Source organism: Lygodium microphyllum, chromosome 15 (genome assembly GCF_053477565.2).
Source record: "Lygodium microphyllum isolate KBCC chromosome 15, Lygodium_microphyllum_v1.1.10, whole genome shotgun sequence".
NCBI classification, from domain to species: Eukaryota; Viridiplantae; Streptophyta; class Polypodiopsida; order Schizaeales; family Lygodiaceae; genus Lygodium; species Lygodium microphyllum.
Window position 1 is genome coordinate 90,916,609 of NC_141149.1, and position 21,500 is coordinate 90,938,108.

The following is a 21,500-nucleotide window of genomic DNA, read 5'->3' on the forward strand; positions in this document are numbered from 1 at the left end:
TAGATAGTGCTCTTCCATTTTTTATGCAGCCCCTTTTGTGGCCTGAGCTCTAGAGCCCCTGTCTCCCAATCTTGTCTGGCTTTCATTCCCATTAGCCATGGTCGCCCAAGAATGAGCGGATAGCCATCCCCCTTCACTGGCATCACATAGATGTCAAGCTCCAATTGCACTCCACACACCTTTACCTTGACTTTCTTTATAACTCCCAAACAATTTACTACCACATTGTTAGCCATTTTGGTCCCAAATTTAGTTGTTTCATTTACCTCTAATCCCAAACGATGCATCAACTTTTCCGTCATGACACAAATCTCTGCACCTCCATCCACATATGTCTTTGACACTCTCTGCCCATTGATTTCGGCTTCCACTAGAGGTACAATATCTTTCATCTTTCTAGCCTGGATTGCATTCACATGTCTATTCTTCATGGGCCTAATGCTTACCATCTTTGACCATTGTCGCCGCACTGTTGGAGATAGATGTAGTAATTGTGGCCATGAAATTTTTGGCCCTTGATTCCTCACATCAGCAAGCAAATCATAAGCTCTAGTACCTTTACCCAAGGGAAAATCATCTGGCTCAATGTGTCGGCGTGAGCGAGCCCTCCACTTTTTACTGGTGCGTGTCTTTGCAGCCACTGATGACTCTGCCTCCTCTTCCATATTTTCAACCTCCTTTGGTAGTGTAGGCTCCATCTTCTCAATTCTCCGGGCTTTCTTCACCAGCATTGCTTCAACCTCTACTACTTTGGCCTTCCCTTTGACATCACTCTCATCTAAACTAATTATCCTAACATCATGATTCTCTGGCGGTTGAACAGGCAAGGGCGGCACCTCTGCAAGTGGTCGAGGATGCTGGAGAACTTGAACCGGTGGTGGAGGCCTTGGATTCAGTGGAACAAACCTTTCCCTAGGTGGTGTCACTTGTTGTCCCCTCCTTCTTGATTGGAACCCATTTCCTGGAAAATGCCTGGGATGAGGGCAAAAGTACATACCATGGCCAGTCTCCCCACAATTATAGCAAACATACTCTCTTTCTTGTCTTCTTGGACCTCGATTGCCTTCATTTATGAGGGGAGGGGGCCGCACTCCTTGCACCAAATTTAATGAAAGGCTTTCGAGTTGATTAGTAATGCGTTGTAGGAGCTCTTGCTGTGGTATCTCTGGTTCAGGTGGGGCCTCTGCTATTTCTCTAGGCCTTTGCATGGTTGGTAAAACCTGTATGGGCTCAACTCCCCCCTTCACTTGGGCTTGATACTTCAATTTTCTATCTTTCTCTCTCGCATAAGTGACTGATTCTTCATATGATGTGGGAAACTTTCCTTTGACTTTCTCCCTTAGTAGAGGATGGAGTCCGGCTAGAAAACAATCTTTCTTAAGGCAATCAGGTACTCTTTCTCCCTCGGCTAAAGATGTTGTCCATTTATCCCACAATTTTATAAACATGCCTTCATAGGTTTGGTACTCCCCTGCTATGGTTTGGCGAAGATCTAAGAGTTGTCTCCAAATATCTTCAGGTGGCTCTGTATCTTGGTACTTGTGCATGAATGCGGTCTTGAGATTCTCCCAATTACCCCTTGTAGCCTCTGGGAGAGCTTGATACCACACTCGAGCATCACCCTTTAGAACTAAAGGGAAGGCCCGTACTTTGGTTGCTTCGTCATCCCGGCCTGTGACTAGGAAGGCCATTTCTAAGTCATCCAAAAAGTCCAGAGATTTCTCCCCTTTGTGCCCAAAAAAACTTGGAAAAGCCATGATAGGAAGATGTTGGCCTAGCTCAATACAAAATAAAGATGAACACGTCTAGGCCCAAGTCATATCTTATTAAGGGTAGAATAAATGGATTTACAGATGCATTAATCTCAGCAAGACGACGAGGGCCCAATAAGCACCTTATAATATTTTGAAACCTGATCTTTGTGCTAACGATTATATGCACGGTTTGTCTAGCAAGTGGACGGATAGGTCCGTACAAGTCCCTATGGTTCATGGGATACACTTAGAGTAGAATGAATATGTGCACATTAAATGAGATGTTATAATCCAAAATAGGGAGTATTATGGGATCAGGAGACAACAAGATCTCTCTCAACCTCTCAGCTCCAAAATAGAAGACCAACCTTTGCTGAAAATGTATCTTTCTACTAATGCACACATCCACCCGAATGTTTTGAACCGATTGAAAGTTGTAGAAAGTAGGAGTAGTCATTTATGCATTAACTACAAATGTACACTACAAACTTTTATGAAGCGTGTCGTTGAAGCTATGGCCTCTTAGATCCCACCATTCGAGAGATGCGAAGGACTTGCTCACCACTAATTAGCGTAGCTTTTGTGTGACCATCATCAGCCTTGTAAAGTTCATAGGCTTCGATAGCTATCTTTTCAATTACTTTGAGTCTTCTTACTAGTAGCAGTTGAAGCGCATCACCATATGTAGCCTCTCGCCAATACCGCACACCATTGATGTGTAACTCACCCTCCAAAAACTTGTTAATCCCCGAATTTGAAAGCGCCTTCACCACTTGAAGACGAAGCTCCGTAGGGAGTGTCTTTACACTAGACACCAAGCACTCAACACAATGCCTTGACGTAGAGACTTGATGAGAGCAAGATTTCTCATGAAGCAAAGAAGGATGTGTGTAATTAACTTGCTTTACCCGCATACGTGCCGTTTGTCGATAAAGATCCTTCTTCTCTTGAGCTTCTTTTGGAGACCATAGCGGTACTCTTGAGCGGTGAATCCCTTGAATAGGGTTTGATGAAGATTCCTCCGTAGTGATTTCTTGATAAACACTCGTTGAAGAAGAGGACAACTCCTTAGATGTTTCTTTCTTCATGGAAGTTGTAGAGCATAGCTTGAGAACTCCTCAGCGGGGGCACCAAAAATGAGGGCTGAAATGATGAACGGGTTGCCTCTTACCCATCCAACCTCCAATCCTCACTAAGAGAACTAAAGAGGGGCACCACCTAGCCAAAGGGAGGATGGGCTAGGACATCCCTTTTCTCAAAGAGAATCAAGAGAACCAAGACACAAATTTACAAGAGAGAATATATGTGCTAGACACCATATTGGAATATAAGAGAGAGAGATGAGAAGAGAGGGAGACAAGAGGAGAAGAGGTAGAAGAAGCTTGCCATTATGCTACATAATAAAAGAACTTACTCATAGCTTACCTCAAAGAGATGAGGATATTGTAGAGTGCTCTCATGGACTTGTCATTCTCCTTCCCTTTCCTTTTCTCAAAGAGAATCAAGAGAACCAAGACACAAATTTACAAGAGAGAATATATGTACTAGACACCATATTGAAATATAAGAGAGAGAGAGATGAGAGGAGAGGGAGACAAGAGGAGAAGAGGTAGAAGAAGCTTGCCATTATGCTACATGGGATGAGAAGATGAGAAGAGAGGGAGATATTAGGAGAAGAGGTAGAAGAAGCTTGCCTTATGCTACATAATAAAAGAACTCACTCATAGCTTCCCTCAAAGAGATGAGGGTATTCTAGAATGCTCTCATGGACTTGTCATTGGCCCTCCTCCCTCTTTCCTTTCTTCATTCTCCATGGGCTCTTTATATAGCCTTCATGAGGGATTAGATTAAGCTAATCTTCTTGATCAACATAATCCTAGATGATGTATGGCATCTTTGAAAATATGGAGCATAGTGAATGGGACAAGTCCCCACCTTGGTCATCATGCAAGAAGCCAAGGGTGGTGGTAGACAACATAGAAAAATGGAGCTAGATTACAAGAGGTGGGTGCCCAAAGCACATTATTATAATATATTTACAAGAAGGATAGAGTGGAAAGTTGGTGTGGTAAAAGAGAGAAGAAAATTGCATGTAGCCAGCAGTCTGCGCCTTCGTAACTTCAAATCCGTGAGGAATGTGAAAAAAGTTTCTTCTGCAACTTTGTAGACCAGGTCGAAACCGATCGGCCTACGCGGGAATTTTCTTGAAATTCGCTTTTTCTTGGGAGTTATTGAGATTATAAAAAATGGCTTCTAAAAGCTGCTTTGACTTTAGTCCCCCATATGCATATAAATACATATAAGCATGTGACAAAAGGGGTCCATGCTTGTAAGCTTTTGTGCAAGATCCAAATGACACCATGATGTGGATATTGACTTGTGTGCAAGGGTGAGGTGTCCTCTAATGATGGTGATAGATTCCAAATCTTAGTGATGCAGACGGGGCCCATGTGTAGTTGGAGGCTAGTCCTTTGAAAAATCTATGCATTCACTCAACTCCTAGGTGTAATCCATTTTCATCTTCACTAAGATAACCATCCCTTTGACCCTTTACATTGACATGCCTTCTAAGAACTTGTTCCTCCCATTTGCTAGAGTTATCATAATCGAGAAGCAATGTAGCATACCTAGTGCTTGAAGAGTAAACCCAAAGTGATATGGTAAGCTCTTGATAGGGGCTTTGGCCAAAATTTTGTGGTAATAATCCGGGTTGTAAAAAACCCGGATCAGTAGCATTGTCAAAAACGTGTTTCACCTCATACGGTCCAAACCATCTTTGAACCATTTTTCTCATGCTACTATTCTGATTCTCTAGACTACTATCATAGACTAGAACCCAATCTCCTTCTTTTATGGCTCTAGGCCTCAAGTGATGCCTCAAATCAAACCTGTCCTTGTTTCTGAGTCAGGCTACCTTCAAATGATCAACTACTAGCTGCACATCTTCTGCCCTTCTCTCTAGTTGACGAATCCGAAGAGCTAGAAGCTCCTCCCTTGATAAATTTTCATACCATGGAAGAGCACTCCATGTGAGAGCACAGGTTTCTGTAGGCATGATAGGTATTTTCCCATACATCAACTCTACATGCATATATCCAGTAGTCACGCTATGTGTAGAGCGGTCTGCCCACAATGCAAAAGGTAGTAATCTCGGCCAATCTCCAATCGGACCTCTACAAGCTTTTGCCAATGCCTTAACTATCGGCGGATGTCCTCTTTCGCTCTTGCCATTCCCCTCTGGAGGCAGTAGTAAGAGCCAACTTAATCCCAAGCCGTGAGAAAAATTCTCTAGCTTCATCTGCATCTAGCACTATGCGATCAGCTGTAATCTTGCCTATACATCCATACCTGCAAAATATCTCTTCCAACAAGAATTTACATACTGTAGTGGTGGTCTTCGTCCGCAAAGATCTGCCTTCAATATAGTTTGTAAGATCCTCCCTAGCCAAGACAAGATATCTCATCTGCCAAAGTCCCACTGGCAAAGTAACCAAGTCAACCACCCATTTATAATGCATACATAGCGGATAGGTTGGATGAAACTTCTCACGATGCCACACTAAAGAGTAGAGTTGACAGTCCCTGCAAGTCTCCACAAAGTGGGAAACATCTTTATACATCCCTTTCCACCAGTATCTTTCTTTGATTTTCTCATAGGTAGCCCACACACCTCTATGACCAACCCAAGAACTCTCATGAAACTCTCGCATAATCTCTATCTGCATCACTACCTCACAAACTACTCTCAAGGGTAGGCCGCCTCTCTTCTTTGGATGCTTCCAAAGAAAACCATCTTTCAAGAAATACCCATAAGCCTTTCTTGTGATTTTCTTGAATTCATCATCTGTCCAATCAGCTCTTCAAGTCAATGAACTTAGATACTGTCCAATTTGCAACCACTCGTCAACATAGAGTTCTTTAGTAAAGGTTTCAACAGTAGATACATGACAATCATGAACAAGGACAGAAGCTGCAAACTCTATCTCATCATCTTCTACAAGCATTGACTCCTCATCCTCATCTCTTGCTCTAGAAAGCATGTCAGTAAAACTGGATTATCTTTTCCTGCTATATGTCAAAATTCTAGATTCAATGATTTGATGAAGGCAATACACCGAAGCATCACTATATCTAGAGTCGAACAACTAGTAATCATACCAAGCAAAGGAAAGCAATCTGTTTCCACAACAATTGAAGCACCAATAAAATACCCTTTATCACACTTCAGTGTAGTGACTACTCCCCACAACTCTCTTTTAATCTGCGGATATCTCCTCTGCCGCTCATTAATAACTTTAGCTCCAAAGCAGATTGCATATCTGTTTCCATCAGCATCATCATGTCCCACTACCCAACCTATGCCAATAGGGCTAGTGTCAACTATCAACACGATTGGCCGTCCACACTGATAATCCGCCTTGCGAAGAGTAGGAGCTGACTGCAACAACTTCTTGAGTTTACGCATGGCTTTCGAATGCTTCTCATCCCAATGAAACTTCTACCCCTTTCGAAGCAGCTGATAGAGAACATCTGCTATGTGAGAAAAATGAGGAATCCAAATCATGTAAAATACACAAGCTCCCACAAATCTCCGCACCTCTAAAGTAGTCGAGCAATACTCTGCAATCCTGATTATGGCATCCACCTTTGCAGGTGAAGGCTTCCTGCCATAATAACCAACCATATACCCAACTATGATGACTTCATTAACACCAAAGATAGATTTCAACACTGAAAGAGTCGAATTCACCTCCTCTAATCGTGCCAATATTTGCTCACAAGCAATCAAGTGTTCAGCCACAAACTGTCTACATCCTCGCAAATCAAGGCTCTCATTCTTTTCTTCTTCTGCACAACCCTTAATAGGCACATCATCTAGGAAAGGCATGGTATACTACGGAATATAGTCTCGTAGAACTCTATGCATAGCATTCATCATATGAGCAACTGAGTTGGTGGCACCTTGAGGCAAGGTACACATCCTCACAAGACCAATAGGTGTCCGCATAGTGGTAATATCCCTGCTTTCCAAGGCAAGCTAAAACTGATCATAACCAGAATACAAGTCACCTAGGGAATAGATGGCTTGTCCTGCAAAAGCCTCAGCAAACTCATCCACAACTGGATCTGTTCCCACATTCCTGATTGTCACTCTATTCACGGGCTGCATATCCTGAATAAATCTCAAGGTACCATTCTTCTTTGGTGCAATAAACCACCTGTTAGAATAGGGCCAGAAAAGGGTTCCAAAATTCCCATCTTAATCTTCTCATTCAGCAACTCTATCAGCTTTGGCAAGTGTGCTCTAGGCACAGGTATAGGACGTATATTCCATGGCACATGAGGGATAGTGAAGATGACCATAGGCGCAACCAATTCGGGACTAATGCAGCCAATTTCATGAGGAAAGAAAGTAAATGCCTTACCATGACGTCCAAGCATCTCTCTAAAACATTCTTTTTCCACAAGAAGCAAGAAATCATCATTTCCAATCTTCAATTCTGCAAGAGTTTCAGCTGTAAATTTATGTCCAATATTTGCAAGATCTCTCAACATAGGCTGCTTCATAGCTTTTTCTCTCTGCTTATCACTATCAGGAGGAAGCGGCCCTACAACCGACTTAACCTTCTTATCAACTGTTTTATACTTCGTGTCAGACACTCTTTTCTTTGCTGCAATTTCTACAATTTTTCAGCAACTCTCAACTCTGTTGGCTGAAAGATCTCAGCCCTTTGCTCTATGGACTGCATGGGTGCAGCTTGAAACTCTGTATGCTGAAATTTTTCAGCATTAAACTCTGTTGGCTGAATGGTTTCATCCCTCTGCTCTATGGACTGCATGGGTGCAGCCTCAAACTCTGTATGCTGAAAATTTTCAGCATTAAACTCTGTTGGCTGAATGGTTTCAGCCCTCTGCAACTCTGAAAGCAGATCAAGATCAGCGATAACTTCGGTTTGCTGAGTTTTCTCAGCCCTCTGACTCTGTTTTCAGCATAAAATCAGAATTTTCGTGAAACATATCCAAGGTTTGCACAGGTATGATCTTTGAACCCTTACATACATCAATTTTCAGCATATTTCCTATCTTAGACAATGTATCTGCATAAGACATCCCTTCATACAGCCCATCCACATGCTCTTCTGCTTGCAACATACTTGTAATCTTCAACTCTTTCTCCTTATGACCAATGTACTGCCTGGCAGCTCTAGACAAATCTGAAATTTTCTGATAACTCGCTGAACTATCTGAAGAAAAACCAACAAAATTAGTGGAGAAAGACTGGCTACCAGGAGGCGAGATCTCCTCTTTTCTCCGCTCTGTACCACTGGCGTCTCACAAGACAGCGGTACCTAATGAAAATCCAACTCCTTCACAGGTAGTGGTGCCTCATGCAAGGAGTCCCTGTTTCTCATATGATTTACTCCAATAGTCATAAACTGAACAGCTCGCATACCATCTTTACTGCTTATCTGTGCATAGGCTGAGCCATCATCCATCACTTTCGTCTCCATTCTTGCTTCTATAATGAAAGGCTGTCCAAGAATAATCGGATAAGAGCAAGAATCCTAAACAAAGCAATGATAATCCTCTTCAACATTGCCAATAGAAATTCTGATGCTCGGACAAGCAACATACATATCACCATAAGTATTATTGGCTACTCTCATGCGCCAGCCATGCTCTGCATCCATAGGCCACTTGCCACTCTCATAAACACCTCGAGCAATAAGATTAATCTCGAAACCATGATCGACTAAAGCGACCAAAGGAATCTGTTTCTCTCCAATCCTTACCACCATCTCAGTGGTTGCTCTAGCCCAATGACTGTGTGAAAAATGGCTGCGAGGAATGAGGATAGGGGTTTCATCATCTTCATACTGCATAGGCTGAACTATTTTCTCCAACTGTGGATTGAGAGAAGCATTCTTAACCATCACTACATCATCATGCTCTTCTCCAAGATCTCCATGCCATAATCCCTGTAAAGCAGGTCCTTCCATCGCATGTCGTTTCCTCCGCAAAAGTTCCTGCATCTAATCCTATATTTCTCTTCTAGCAATCCCAAGAGCTTCTCCAACAGTAAAAGTGACTTCACTATTCAAAATTCTTTCATGAAAAATCTTACTCATATCCATCTGCATATCAAGGTCCGACAAGAGCTTGAATCCTGGCTCCTTTCTTGGTTGCCTCTTTTCTTTCATCTGCTTGTCTCCCATAGGTTGTTCAGGACCTGATTGAGCTGGAGAGCTCGTCATAGGTGGAGCTGTAACAGGTGGCGAAACAAAGTCACCCCCTCTAGTCTTTTTAGAGGTGCTGAGACCCTCCTCATCTCTTCTTCTCTTTTCCTCAACCATGGCATCTAAACCCTGTGTTTTCGCCATATAAGCAAAAATAGAATACCTATCAACAGGAGAATCCCATCCCGTTTCTCCTCGAATGCTGGAGCCCACACAAGTCATAGTGGATGCCTAAACTTTCCCTCTTCTCGCTATCTCCAAGGCAGAGGACCATAAAGCTGAGTCTCCATCTGATTTCTGCTCAAGCTAGACTCCATAAGCTGAAGCATCTCCTCTAACACTCACATAAGCTGTTCGCGCAGCCATATCATCAACGAGCTTCTTCATGCCTCCCTTACCAAAGTTCGTGTCAAGAGGAGCACCAGTCTCTGTCAGCCATATCTTCCCATCTTATCCCCAAAACACTATGTTCTTCTTACGCGCTTCCTGAAAAGCTTCACAATCTCTGCAGTGTTGGTGCTCTGTACTATCGCACCAAATACATTGTCTCCCTTTTCTTTGTCCAACTGGAAAAGCAGTCGCTAGAGCAGGTGCTACAGTAGGTACTGACATAAGTTGCTCTTTTAACTTTCCAACTTCAGCTTTGACTGCCTCTATCGTTGTCGAAGGATTTATGAAAGCAAAGTCGCGTCTTCAGAAGACCTTGATAAATTTCAAGATGGTAGATCAATCAAGTGAATAAATACAGATCTGCAACAACTCCGGCATAATGTGCATTGAGCAAAAGAATATTTTTAACAATCATGCCCAGCAACACTTAGTTTCAATTCGAGGCCTGTTATGACTGCAATTGCCTCCTGTGATGTTGATCAGTTGGAAAGATACAACTCTTAGAAATCACCTTTCTCTAAACCTCTGGCTCTACAAACTGCTGTAATCCCAGAACTGTGGTCTTCAAACCTGCTGTAGGATGAAGAACATAAATTGCATGCAAATTCTTTCTATGTTTATGGACCAATAGTTGCTGAAGTCACTTCATCCAGCCTATATCTGGCTACATTTGCAATGCTACCGCAGAGTGGAAATATACAATTGTGTAAGGCCTTTGCTTCAACAGCTCAAACTCTTTTACAACATAGAGCACAAACTATTCCAAGTCAAGCCACAAATGTGCTCCTCATCACAAGCTCTTGAGGTTCAGTAGTGCTTTTCCTTCTCTTGTCTGATCTCTTCTCGGAGCCTCTTTTAGCTCCAGTAGCTCCTGCATTAGTTCCTTCTCGATTTCCTTTAGTTCACTCTTTTCACCGTCAACCTTGAACCTCTGTGTTGCATCTCCGTTCGCTTTTCAAAACCTTTGTTCTTCCTTGCTGATCACAACGAAACAAGATGCCTAGTTTTGATGCTAAACAGCTGAACAAGATGCAGCCTAGTTTGATGGTGAAGCTCTGCACCGTGGGCAAAGTTTCCGTTACGAGTTCGTCAATGGTGCTATCATCGTTGGAGCCGAACCTTCAGGCATGGCCACAGCCACTTGCTTGAAGAAACGGGCATGCCGTTTGTGATGCTCGAGCGAGTGGACTACATAGCCTTTCTGTGGAACCCGCACTTGAAACGAAAGACTTAACAACAAGAAACCTTAAAAACAACTCGGCTGAAGAGCAAAAAGTGTGATTCCTTTTAACTGATAAACTTTCTGGTTGCTAAAACACAAGGGAAAACACCTGCAGTTCCCATCGATTACTAAAATTTTCCCTCCAAAAGAAGATTACTTGTTAAGACATGTGGGTGGAAGCAGACCAGAGTGTACACTGGCTTCAATACTAGCTCACAATTATGCAAAACACTCGCAAAAAGAGTGCGTCCCTGCAGAGAGGTTTGATTGACAGTGTCCACGGCATGCTGCCTACTACTGAAAACCCGACAGATTAATGGAAGGCCCCGGTAAAACTATAGGTAGCTGTACATATCAGAACATCAGATCTGAGAAACCCAAGGCAACCCAAGAGATCTGAAAGCCTCCTTAGCCTTTTACAGAGAGTACTCCACCTGTTCTCTGTAGCAGTTATCTCCTTTCGTATCATTGATATTAGTATCGTCTATAGTCTTGATCAGGTAATCATCTGCAGCTCCATTCATGTCGTCACTTTGCATCCGCTATTGGCCCTTTTAGCACAATCATGGGTGCTTCGTCTTCTCAATTCGACATCCTCTTCGCATCATCTTCAATCATCTTCCGTTGCTCTGATTTAATGCAGACTTCCTCCTCTCCGTGCCTACAGAAAATCACAATTCTTCATCCTCCACATCATGATTAGCAAGGACCCTCCCAAAATTCCGGTAGGCGCCTCTCTGTTCTCCTTCATATTCTTCTGCTCCTTAGCATTAGCCACCACTCCAAAATTCCCCCTTGCGCCCCCTTTCCCTGTCGTTTTCTTCCGCCTCCCACTTCAGATCATTACAGCCTCCAAACGTCTTCCCTCGCCTCTGAGTCACAGTAATCGTCCCCTTTTCCTTCCTCCCTCGTCTATTTTCCCTCTCTCCTGATTCAAAAAAAGCTCTTTCTTTTCTTTCCCGGATAAAAGCAGGTTCCCTCAAAAAGCTTTGTCAGGAAATATCCCTCTACGCATGTGCTCAGAAAAGCGACCCCTTCTTCTTTTTCCAGAAAAGCGGCCCTAGTCATGGCCTCCTTGACTTTGAAATTTCAAGCATAAGGTCTCTTCATCTTCCTCACCACTTATATCCATGTCACTATCACTATTCTCAAGATTCAAGAAATCAAGAGAGTCTAAATTCATCTCCTTCTGTGAAGCCTCATAATCACTTTCTAGATTCTACTGAATAGATACCTTTCTTCTTGCAAGGTTGAGCTTTTGTACGTTATTACAACTCACAGATTTAAAAGACCCCTTGCACTTACCAATTATGGTTGAACTTGAGCTGGCTGTAATCGATTTCCCAATCATCTTTTCTCAGGAGCCATCCATCTTTAGGTGCCAATCTCAGCTGTCATGACTCCAGTTTGGACTTGAACACGAGCAACACAAAAGTCGGCAGCAACCAAGACTCTATAGATTGAGTAAAATGCTTCAAGCACAGGTGTCAAACCAGTGATAGAGGTAGACCTATTTGAGGGTAAAAGTAGTCTACCATTTTGACTCCCCAACCTTTAGCTCCATGTGTGTCACTTCCTAACACCATGATTTTGAAATAAAATAGACATGTCTCGTCCACCTTCAAGTGGGTTTCATCACAAGGACCTTAAGCTCTTGCCATTCTTCACAAACATATCCACCACTATGCTTCCAATCTTCTCCCCACTATACTCATACGCAGAAAATAAATGTAAACACAACAACTAAGTATGTACAAAGTATCAAATCACACACACAATTGTAGGATGGTTTTCACACCTCGAATGCGCAGCAATACGACATCGTCAAATCTGCCAAGCCTTTAATAACATCATCTACGGATAAGGGCACTGGAGCAGCAGGAACTGGTGGATTTACAACAGGAGGAGTAGGCTTAGGCATAGAACTTGCAGCAGGGGTAGAAGTAGAGGTCTCCAAGGATTTTTCAGAAACAGATCCTGTATTACGATGCAATCGTACTCTCCTGCACTGCTTCTTAACAAGCGCATTCACAGCATCAATGACATGTCTCGACTCAGTCTTTAAACCTGAATCGGTAGCTTGATCTTCCAAAAGATCATCCAACTTTTCCTGTAAATCAGCATCAGCAGCTTGTAAAAATAATTCCACTTTCTGCATCTCCAAAGCTTTCTATGGGTTCCATCCAACTGATCATAGCGGCTCTCAAACTCTCGCAAAAGGGCGGTAACTAAAAGTCCCTTATTAGGCATAGAAACCCATGCTAAGAAATTCCTACAGTTCATAAGACCTGTATCCTCCATGAAATATTCATATTTTAATGCCTTCTTAAACTCTGCCCAACCAGCATCTGTACCTTGAATTTCTGAAATTCGGACTTCAAGTGCGCGAACCACGATCCGCAAGAAGTAGCGGCTCCAAACATCTTGAGAAACCCCAAAAAACTTCATCTTTTCTTCATACAAATGTAGGTAAGTTGACACTGCTTCATCTCCTGTTGGACAGCTTTCAAGGCATCCATGGCATCACTATCACGTTTCACGTGAGCCTGCTGCTGCATATAGGTTGTAAATGACTGAAACAGATGCTTCATGTCATTGTCATCTAACATCTCTTTTCGTGAGTCTCCCATCTTGCTGAAAATTGACGCAGCACTTTCATGTCGGGTTTACCGGAAATGTCATAGAGTTCGTGTAAGAGCTGCAGAACACGAGGTTCAACATACAGCAAGGAAAGAAGCTAACAAGAATATCTCAATTTTTGATGTCAAAGATCACTATATTGCTTGTCAAGTAAATTACAAGAGATCCATGAGTATTCATTCTGAATATCCAGCTTGTGCAGGAATTTTCTTAGGCTAAGCGTCTGTCAGCTACAAAGTTTTGAAAAAGCTCTTTTCAAAGACCACTGTTGAAGATTTATGGATATGAATTCAAAATAAATGACAATAAAGCATAAGAGCTTGTTGTTCAAGATACCAAGGAATTCAACCAAATTCAAGACTTAGTTGTATTATCCTCGTTATGCATCAGCAAAGAAGGCTCCCTGGTTAGGAAAAATGGTGATGACAAATTACTAGATACTCCTGTTTTGATTCCTCTTTCTTCATCTGCAAGGGCATCCACAGAAGTCTGAGGTTTTGTTACTCTAGTTATCTCTTATATGGCAGAAACCGCCACAAGTTGACCAGCAAATTCCATGATCGATTCCATAACTAATTGAGTAGCCACGTTGATATCTGGTTTCCATTCTTGGGTCAAAGAAGCACCAGTCCCCACTACTATTGCATCATCCTTAAACAAGGCAAAAGCATCTTCCATGCCTCGTTTCTCTTCATCCTCTTCAGTAATGTTTTCAGACTGTTTAATCTTTCCTTGAAGATCTGATGGTGCACCCTCTTCTTGCTTGTTTGAAGATGAACTCACTTTTTCCTTGCTCTTGTAACGTCCTCTGCTGCAGCTGCTGCTGCTTTCATGGCCATCATTATAGTAGCTGGTTTAACTCTTCTACCTTGTCGAATGGCAAGAGGATCTTGTACATGAACATGCTGAGCCTCCTACTTGCGAACAGGCTGATGTACACTAGCACTCTCTGAGTACTCAATGTTAGTAGATACAATTGACCGTAGGCGGTTCATAGGTTTTGATTTCTTAGAGTCACCTGACTGCAACAATCGCCTCGATGCATTCACTCTTGGAGGTGGTAATTGCTTCTTCTCATGGTAAGAGCTAAATCAAATCAGGTGAATGTGCCCGCTTTGGTCTACGAGTTGAGTTCAGACCCCTATTCATTGGAGTTCTGTCTCCATAGAATCTGAGGCAGCAGTATCATACTCCTCTGCCGAATCTTCACTGACTCTGCCTCCACTTTCTGTCTCAGACACTCAGGATTCCCTGCTTTGCTGCATCAATCAAGTTGCGTTGAGATAGGATAACACCTTTGCTGGCCCTAGTTGTGCCACAGGAGTAGAATAATGCAGCATAGTCGGTTTGCTTGATGTTAAATGCGGGGACATGGTATGAGACAGCTGCCCAGAAAACATATGTGAGCAATTTGACTTGCGGTTGAGCATCGACATGGTGCTTCTCCTCATTGATGAAGATGATGGGCCAGCCAAACTCTGTAACTTGTGAAGGAGCTCTGGGACGGTGACGATGAGTTTGGCCTTCGAGTGGAGGATCTGCTTGAGGATCTCTGTGGGGGTGTTGATTGGGTTAACGGTGGTGGCGATGACACCGAGGGCGATGATGGTGAAGAAGAGAAAGGCTTCAGCTAGCTCCTCATAATGAGCTTTATTCAGATCAAAGGCAGGATCAGGCACAACTGGTTACTGTTCACATCATTCTCATGGAATCCGATTAGCTCTTCAACGGAGATGTCCACGAACTCCTTCTGGTTGAAGATTCATGCCCAATTCCACCAATGATTAGATAATTCTATTGATTTATTTTTTCCATGCCATGTTTAGGGAAGATCTTCCCCCCCCGAGTTCCAGCCGTGCTGTTCTCCCTTACTAGCTTTTTCCATTGATTCCATGGAAGAGAAACCGATCGTTCCAAAAAAAAACCAATAAACTAAATATTTCTGATATCTGACCTGCTCTGGTCAATGACATCAACAATGACAACCAGCGCTTTCTTTTCGCTTTTCCCTCCGGAATTCTAGCAGCCAGCTCCCGTATTTTCCTCTTCCAGTTATTTGAAAGAGAAACTAAGTTTATTAGATTTGTCACTTGGGTCTTCGTGTACTCCGGATGAGCACGAATCCAGTGAATGTATTCTGTCTCAGGAAGATAAAATGCGTTAATATAAGCCTCAATGACATGTAGATTTGTGGCAAGCCTGTGTGGAGCTAGATGCCTCAATCCATTTATCAAAACCTGAAGGTCTAGTGACATTAGAGCACGACCCTCATTAGTACATTTCTTAACGTATGAGAAACCTTCAAGTAGAACCTCAGCCAATGTATCCACTCCATACTCCAAAACCATTTCTCGAGCACTCCTGAGGTGAGAGAGTTTCAAAATTCTCTTGCCTCAACCTTCTCCACATTCAGCATGAGCTTCAAATGATGAATAGCTAACCACTTCATCGCAGCATCCACAGCGAATTCCCGAGCCTTCCTTTGATTCCACGATATCTTGCACTTTTCTTGGAATTCATCATTGTAATTGACAACATAATATTACTCTTTGGCATCAGTTTTTCATATTTTTATGACACACACACAACATGCATACAAATTGAAACACACACAAACAAAAACACACAAGTGGAGTATGTACATTGGATGCGGGTACTGAAAGGACGAAAAGATAATGCAGCAATCACACACAATGAAACACACACGAAAAGATAACACAAATGCACAACAAAAATTGGAGGTGTTTACGGCTCGGATGCGCAGTAGCACAACACGGGATAAGTTCCATTGCAAGGCAAACTCGAGAGACCCTAGTTGACAAACCCCGTGTCATTCCTTGGGAGTGCTGGGCGGCGTCCTCTAGATTGATCTCTCGATGGGTTGCTAAGATGTGTCCTGAAATTTGAGGGGCGGGCACGTTACAATTGGTATCAGAGCAAAACTTCTTAATGATGCATGATTGATTAATGTTTGGATCATAGGCATAACCTAAATAACCTAAGTGGTATGGCTTGATTGTCAGGCACCTTCTGCACCTATGAATGTTGACATGCAAGAGAAGAAGCTCCTTCTCAAGCAAATTAAGCCACCCGAGTTTGATGGCAAGGGAAGAACTGTTCAAGTTGATGCTGAGATCTGGATTGAGTCCATGGAGGACTATTTTGAGGCAATAGGAACTGCGCCTGCTAACCAAGCTATGCTCGCCAAAATTAAGCTTATAGGCAAAGCGAGACTTTGGTGGAAATAGTGGTGCAGAGACGAAGCAATATCGAAGGAGACAGTCACTTGGGATAAGCTTAAGGAAGCTGTGCAAGGGAGGTATCTGCCACCTGCCTACCACACACAAAAGATGAATGAATTCTATGACTTGAAGCAGCTAGGATTATCCCTTGAAGCATATTATTCAAAGTTCATTTCACTCCTAAAGTATGCACCCCCAATGGATATGACACAACATGTGTCAAAGTTCTGTGCTGGGTTGAATCCACCCATAAACACTTGATTGAAATCAATGCACTCAACGAACTTGCAAGACTCATTATTCCGAGTGAACCCAATCATCCAAGAACTTAAATCAGGTAACTTTGATGAAGGGGAATCCGTGGTATGGCGGGGAGAGAGAGAGAGAGGGGGAGTGACATGTGCGAGCTGGGGGGCATGCATGCCGTAGGTAGCAGTGGACAGCTATGCCCCCTATAAAACCTCCCCCTCCTCCCTCGCACAGGGCACCACCCCCCAACCTGCTGCATCAGTGCCCCCAGGGCTTAAGAGTCAAGCCACCCCCTGCTGCCTGACGTCAGCTAAACCCCCCCCCCCCCCCCCCCCCCGTGGGTTCCAGTAGGCGGCCCTCCTCCCTGGTGTACAAACACAACACCCCCCCTCCCCCTACTAGCGCACTACACTCCCCCTTTAATTCGATCAGTAGCCCCCCTTTTTTCAGCACAGATGATCAGGCCATTGTGGAGAGAAGAAGAGAAGGAGAGAGAGAGGAGATGAAGTAAAGAGGAAGAGGAGAGAGATAAAGGAGAAGGAGAAGAATAAAAGAAGAAGGAGAAGAAGAGGGAGAGAGGAAAGGAAAAGGGAAAAGGAGGGAGTGGGAAGGAGAAGAGAAAGAAGAAGTAGAAGAAGAGAATGAGAGAGAGAAGGGAGAGGAAGAAGAAGAAGAGGAGGAGAAGGAGAAGAAGAGGGAGAGAGAGGAAAGGAATAAGGAAAAGAAGAGAGGGAGTGGGAAGGAGAAGAGAAAGAAGAAGTAGAAGAAGAGTAAGAGAGAAGAAGAGAAGGAGAGAGACAAGGGAGAGGAAGAAGAAGAAGAAGAGGAGGAGGAGAAGGAGAAGAAGGAGAGGAGAGGGAGAGAAGAAGAGGAGGAGAGAGAAGGAAGGAGAAGAGGAGGTAAAGAAGAAGGAAAGGCAGTAGGGAAGAAGAGGGAAAAGAGAGAAGAGGGAGAGAAGAAGAGAAGGAGAGGGAGAGAAGAAGAAGGAGTGGCAGAGAAAAGAGAAGTAGCGAGAGAGAAGGAGTGAGGAGATAGAAGAAGAAGGAGTGAGGAGAGAAAAGAGGAAGGAGCAGAAGGAGAAAGAAGTGGGAGAAGGAGAAGAAGAGAGGGAGAAGGAGAGAGAGAGAGAGAGAGTAGAGGAATAAGAGAGAAGTAGGAGAAGAGGAGGAGAGGGAGAGAGACTAGGAGAGTAAGAAAAACAAAGAAGAAGAAAAGAGAGAGAGAGAAAGAAGGAGGAGAGGAGGAAAAGAAGAAGAAGAGAGAGAAAGGGGGTAACCGCTACCAATCACCCAAACCACTCTCCTGGCAATGAACCGCATCCGGTGGTCTTCCCAACCGATCATGTTTAACCAAAATCGTTAAGGTCTGTACTGCCCAATCTCTGCGAGGCGAATGGCTCCCAAGAAGAAAGTCGCCGGAAGCATAGGTGCCCAAACCACCGGTCACGTTGGAGGGATGAGTGGAACAACCAATGCAGCACACACGAATCAAGCACAGGTTCCAAGCGTTAAAAAAATTAATTTGGGATTTATTTCTCGTGGAAGGGATAATGTCGTGCATAAGGTTTTGTTTATTCTAAGAACTAAGTTGCATGCTAGAGGTTGATTTCGCATAGGATTTTATGCATGTAAAATGATAAGGTTAACGCCTTACCCCACAAGAAATGATAGCTTTTGCTCGCATAAAATGATAAGGTTATCACCTTATTTCACATAAAATAATAGCTTTTTAACCAGTTCAGTGCATGAATAGCCATCTAGAATTCACGTTTCGCAATCATGGTTAAAAGAAACACATGAAATGTTAATTTCTGTTCATGAGATACACTTGCATCGTTAGACAAAACCCTAGACTTTCATAGACGCAAGTCGCATGTGATCCGCTGCATTAGGAATAAGTATAATTGCCTGCCAATTGTTTTATCGATCTTGCTGTGAACTATCACAAATGGATACGCTCCTAGCTTAGTTGAAGCTCGTGACCTAACCCTAAATGGATTGTTGACCCAAGTTATGCTTGCAGTTTGTAAAGATTATAAATCCCTTAAGCAATTGTTCTGATACATCCAGTTAAAATTTTGATTGTGCATGCAATGGGATTGCGATGCCTTGAAGCGAGAGGTTATGTATTCAACCGTTTGTTAATGCGGTTTTGGATGTTAACCCAAGTGGGGAGTGTTTGATGGTTTCATAGCCGGGTCCAAGATAACTGATTACCATGGAACGAAAGGGATGTTTTCCATAGAAATTATTATTATGCTGGTTGCTTTAGCTATGGTTGATTTCCTAAAGGGATAATTAAGGAAGGATGGCGCTAGCTACCCCTCGCAAGCTGCCAAACCCTAACCAAGGAGGTTATGAATCTCCGCCGGGAATGTGGACCGAATCCGCCACAAGAGGTCTCTCCGTGGAAATCACTTGGCGTAGGAGGATGCTTGGGTGCCAGTGATGGGCGCTCTGGCCGTAAATCCCAAAGTCTTCGGGCCCTACACAAGTATTCTATGTGACTGAGGATGGGATCTCGAGGCCTTGATAATAGTTACAAGGCGAAATCTTGGAAGGATAAAGCTTCGGGTTTTATTGCCGGAAGACGGAAGGATTTTTCTGTGAAGGCAGAAAGGAGCACTTAATTCCCCTGTATGGGCAGGAAACACACATTAATCCGAAGATAAGTTAAGGAAGTGTTTGATCTTGTTTTAACCTGTCTTCATATCTGTGGCCTAAATTATGTAAAGGAACCTATGATTAATGGGTTAATTAAGGAAGCTTCCTTTATATGTCAAACATAATGTGGTAGGTAATTAGATAACTAAGACAACCGTCAAGGGAAGCGTGGTGGATGTGACCAATGGGTCTATCCTATGGAAGGGTGGTCTCGGTTAGCTGAGAGATTTCCTCAAAGGAAATGTTAATGAGAAATGTTAGGAAAAAGTCAGTCTATGACCTTAGACAATGTTGGCTAGAAACCCAGACTTTAGGTCGATCCTAGTGGGAATGGCCGGATAAGTTTTGTTGCGAGGGAGACTCGAGAGACCCTAGTTGACAAACCTCGTGTCATTCCTTGGGAGTGCCAGGAGGTGTCCTCTAGATTGATCTCTCGATGGTCTGCTAAGACATGTCCCGAAATTTGAGGGGCGAGCACGTTACAATTTGGCCCAAAGTTAACATTTTAATTAGTGTACATATAAGTTTCCCCTCAAAGGAGTCATATTGTAAAAACATTGCCATTGGTTTTAGCCATTTGGTCAAATCCTATGTAGTCATAAGACTTATATATGAGATTAGAAACTTTGCCATGGTTTTTTACCATATGGCTTTTAAAGGCTAGTTAAACGAAGGATATGATTTATTATGATGTGAGATTCACATATAAACAAATATGGCTATGTAGCAAATCCCATAGATATCAACATAAGATAATGTGAAAAACACCTAAAAGGTGGAGATTTGACCTCATGGTGAAACCTACGAGATATCTATATTTTTATGAAAACTACTTTTAACCATATGGCCAAATCTAGTTTCATAACCATATAAAGAAAGTGGTTCATTTGTTGTGAAATTGGACTTGACTATATAGCCAAATATCATTTTATAGTCGAATGAAAAAAGTGGTCTCATGGTTTGCAAGATGTATGAGATTAGATTTTATTATATGGTCAAATGAAACAAGAATAGTGAATTACTATATTCTAGCATTCATAACAAAATAAAAGATTTGACCATATGGCCAATTTTTATTTTGTACTAGAATGGACAAAGTGGGTTATTTTTGGTAAAATGATATGATATTTATATATGAACATATAGATAGGAAGTTATGAAAATTTGAAATGGAAAAAATGGCTTATGACAACAAAGTGGTTGGTTTGTTGCATGACTTCCTATAAATATAGTAGGTAATTAAGGAGTTATAAGTAGAACATGGTCTTCCTTTTTGGAGATAATATAGAAGATGTTTGTCTTAGAAGATTTTGTCACACATCCAAATCTAGCATACCCAAAATTTGTGTGACCGAATCCACCATAGATTTAGTCTTAAATTTTCAAGATCAATTTCCAAAAAAGTGGTTTGTTTGTTGCAAGATTTTGTGATACTGAAAGATTCCTTGTTTTAGCCAAGAGATAGCTTAAGGAGAAGATTTGGTCGCATGGACAAATCTCATAGTATATTGAGAAAAATAATAGAAATTGCATCTTATATTATGAGAAAAGATTTGACCTCATGGCCAAATCTCATAGTATATTGGGAAAAATAATAGAAATTACATCTTATATTATAACAAAAGATATGACCTCATGGCCAAATCTCATAATATATTGGAAAAAATAATAGATATTACATATTATATTATAAGAAAATATTTAACCTCATGGCCAAATCTCAAATTGTATTGAATAAGATTTAAAAAATTACTTCTTATATTGTAAGAAAATAGTAAACCATATGGTCTAATTTATAGATTGATGAAAGATCATGATATGTGTTGTTAGAAGATCAAATTTCATCCTATGGAAAAATCATTTTAAGTATTGATAAGTATTGTATGGCCATATGCTAATTGCAAAATCATAAAGAATATAACCATAAAATCTTACGAAAATGATTTTATTATGAAAATACAGTATAATAGAAAGTTCTATATAGTAAAGTATAATATGATGAATAAGAACTTGATAAAATGCTCTAATATTATTGAAGGATACAATAAATATAATGCTAGATTTAGCCTTGAGGCGAAACCTTAAGGCATATAGCATCACAC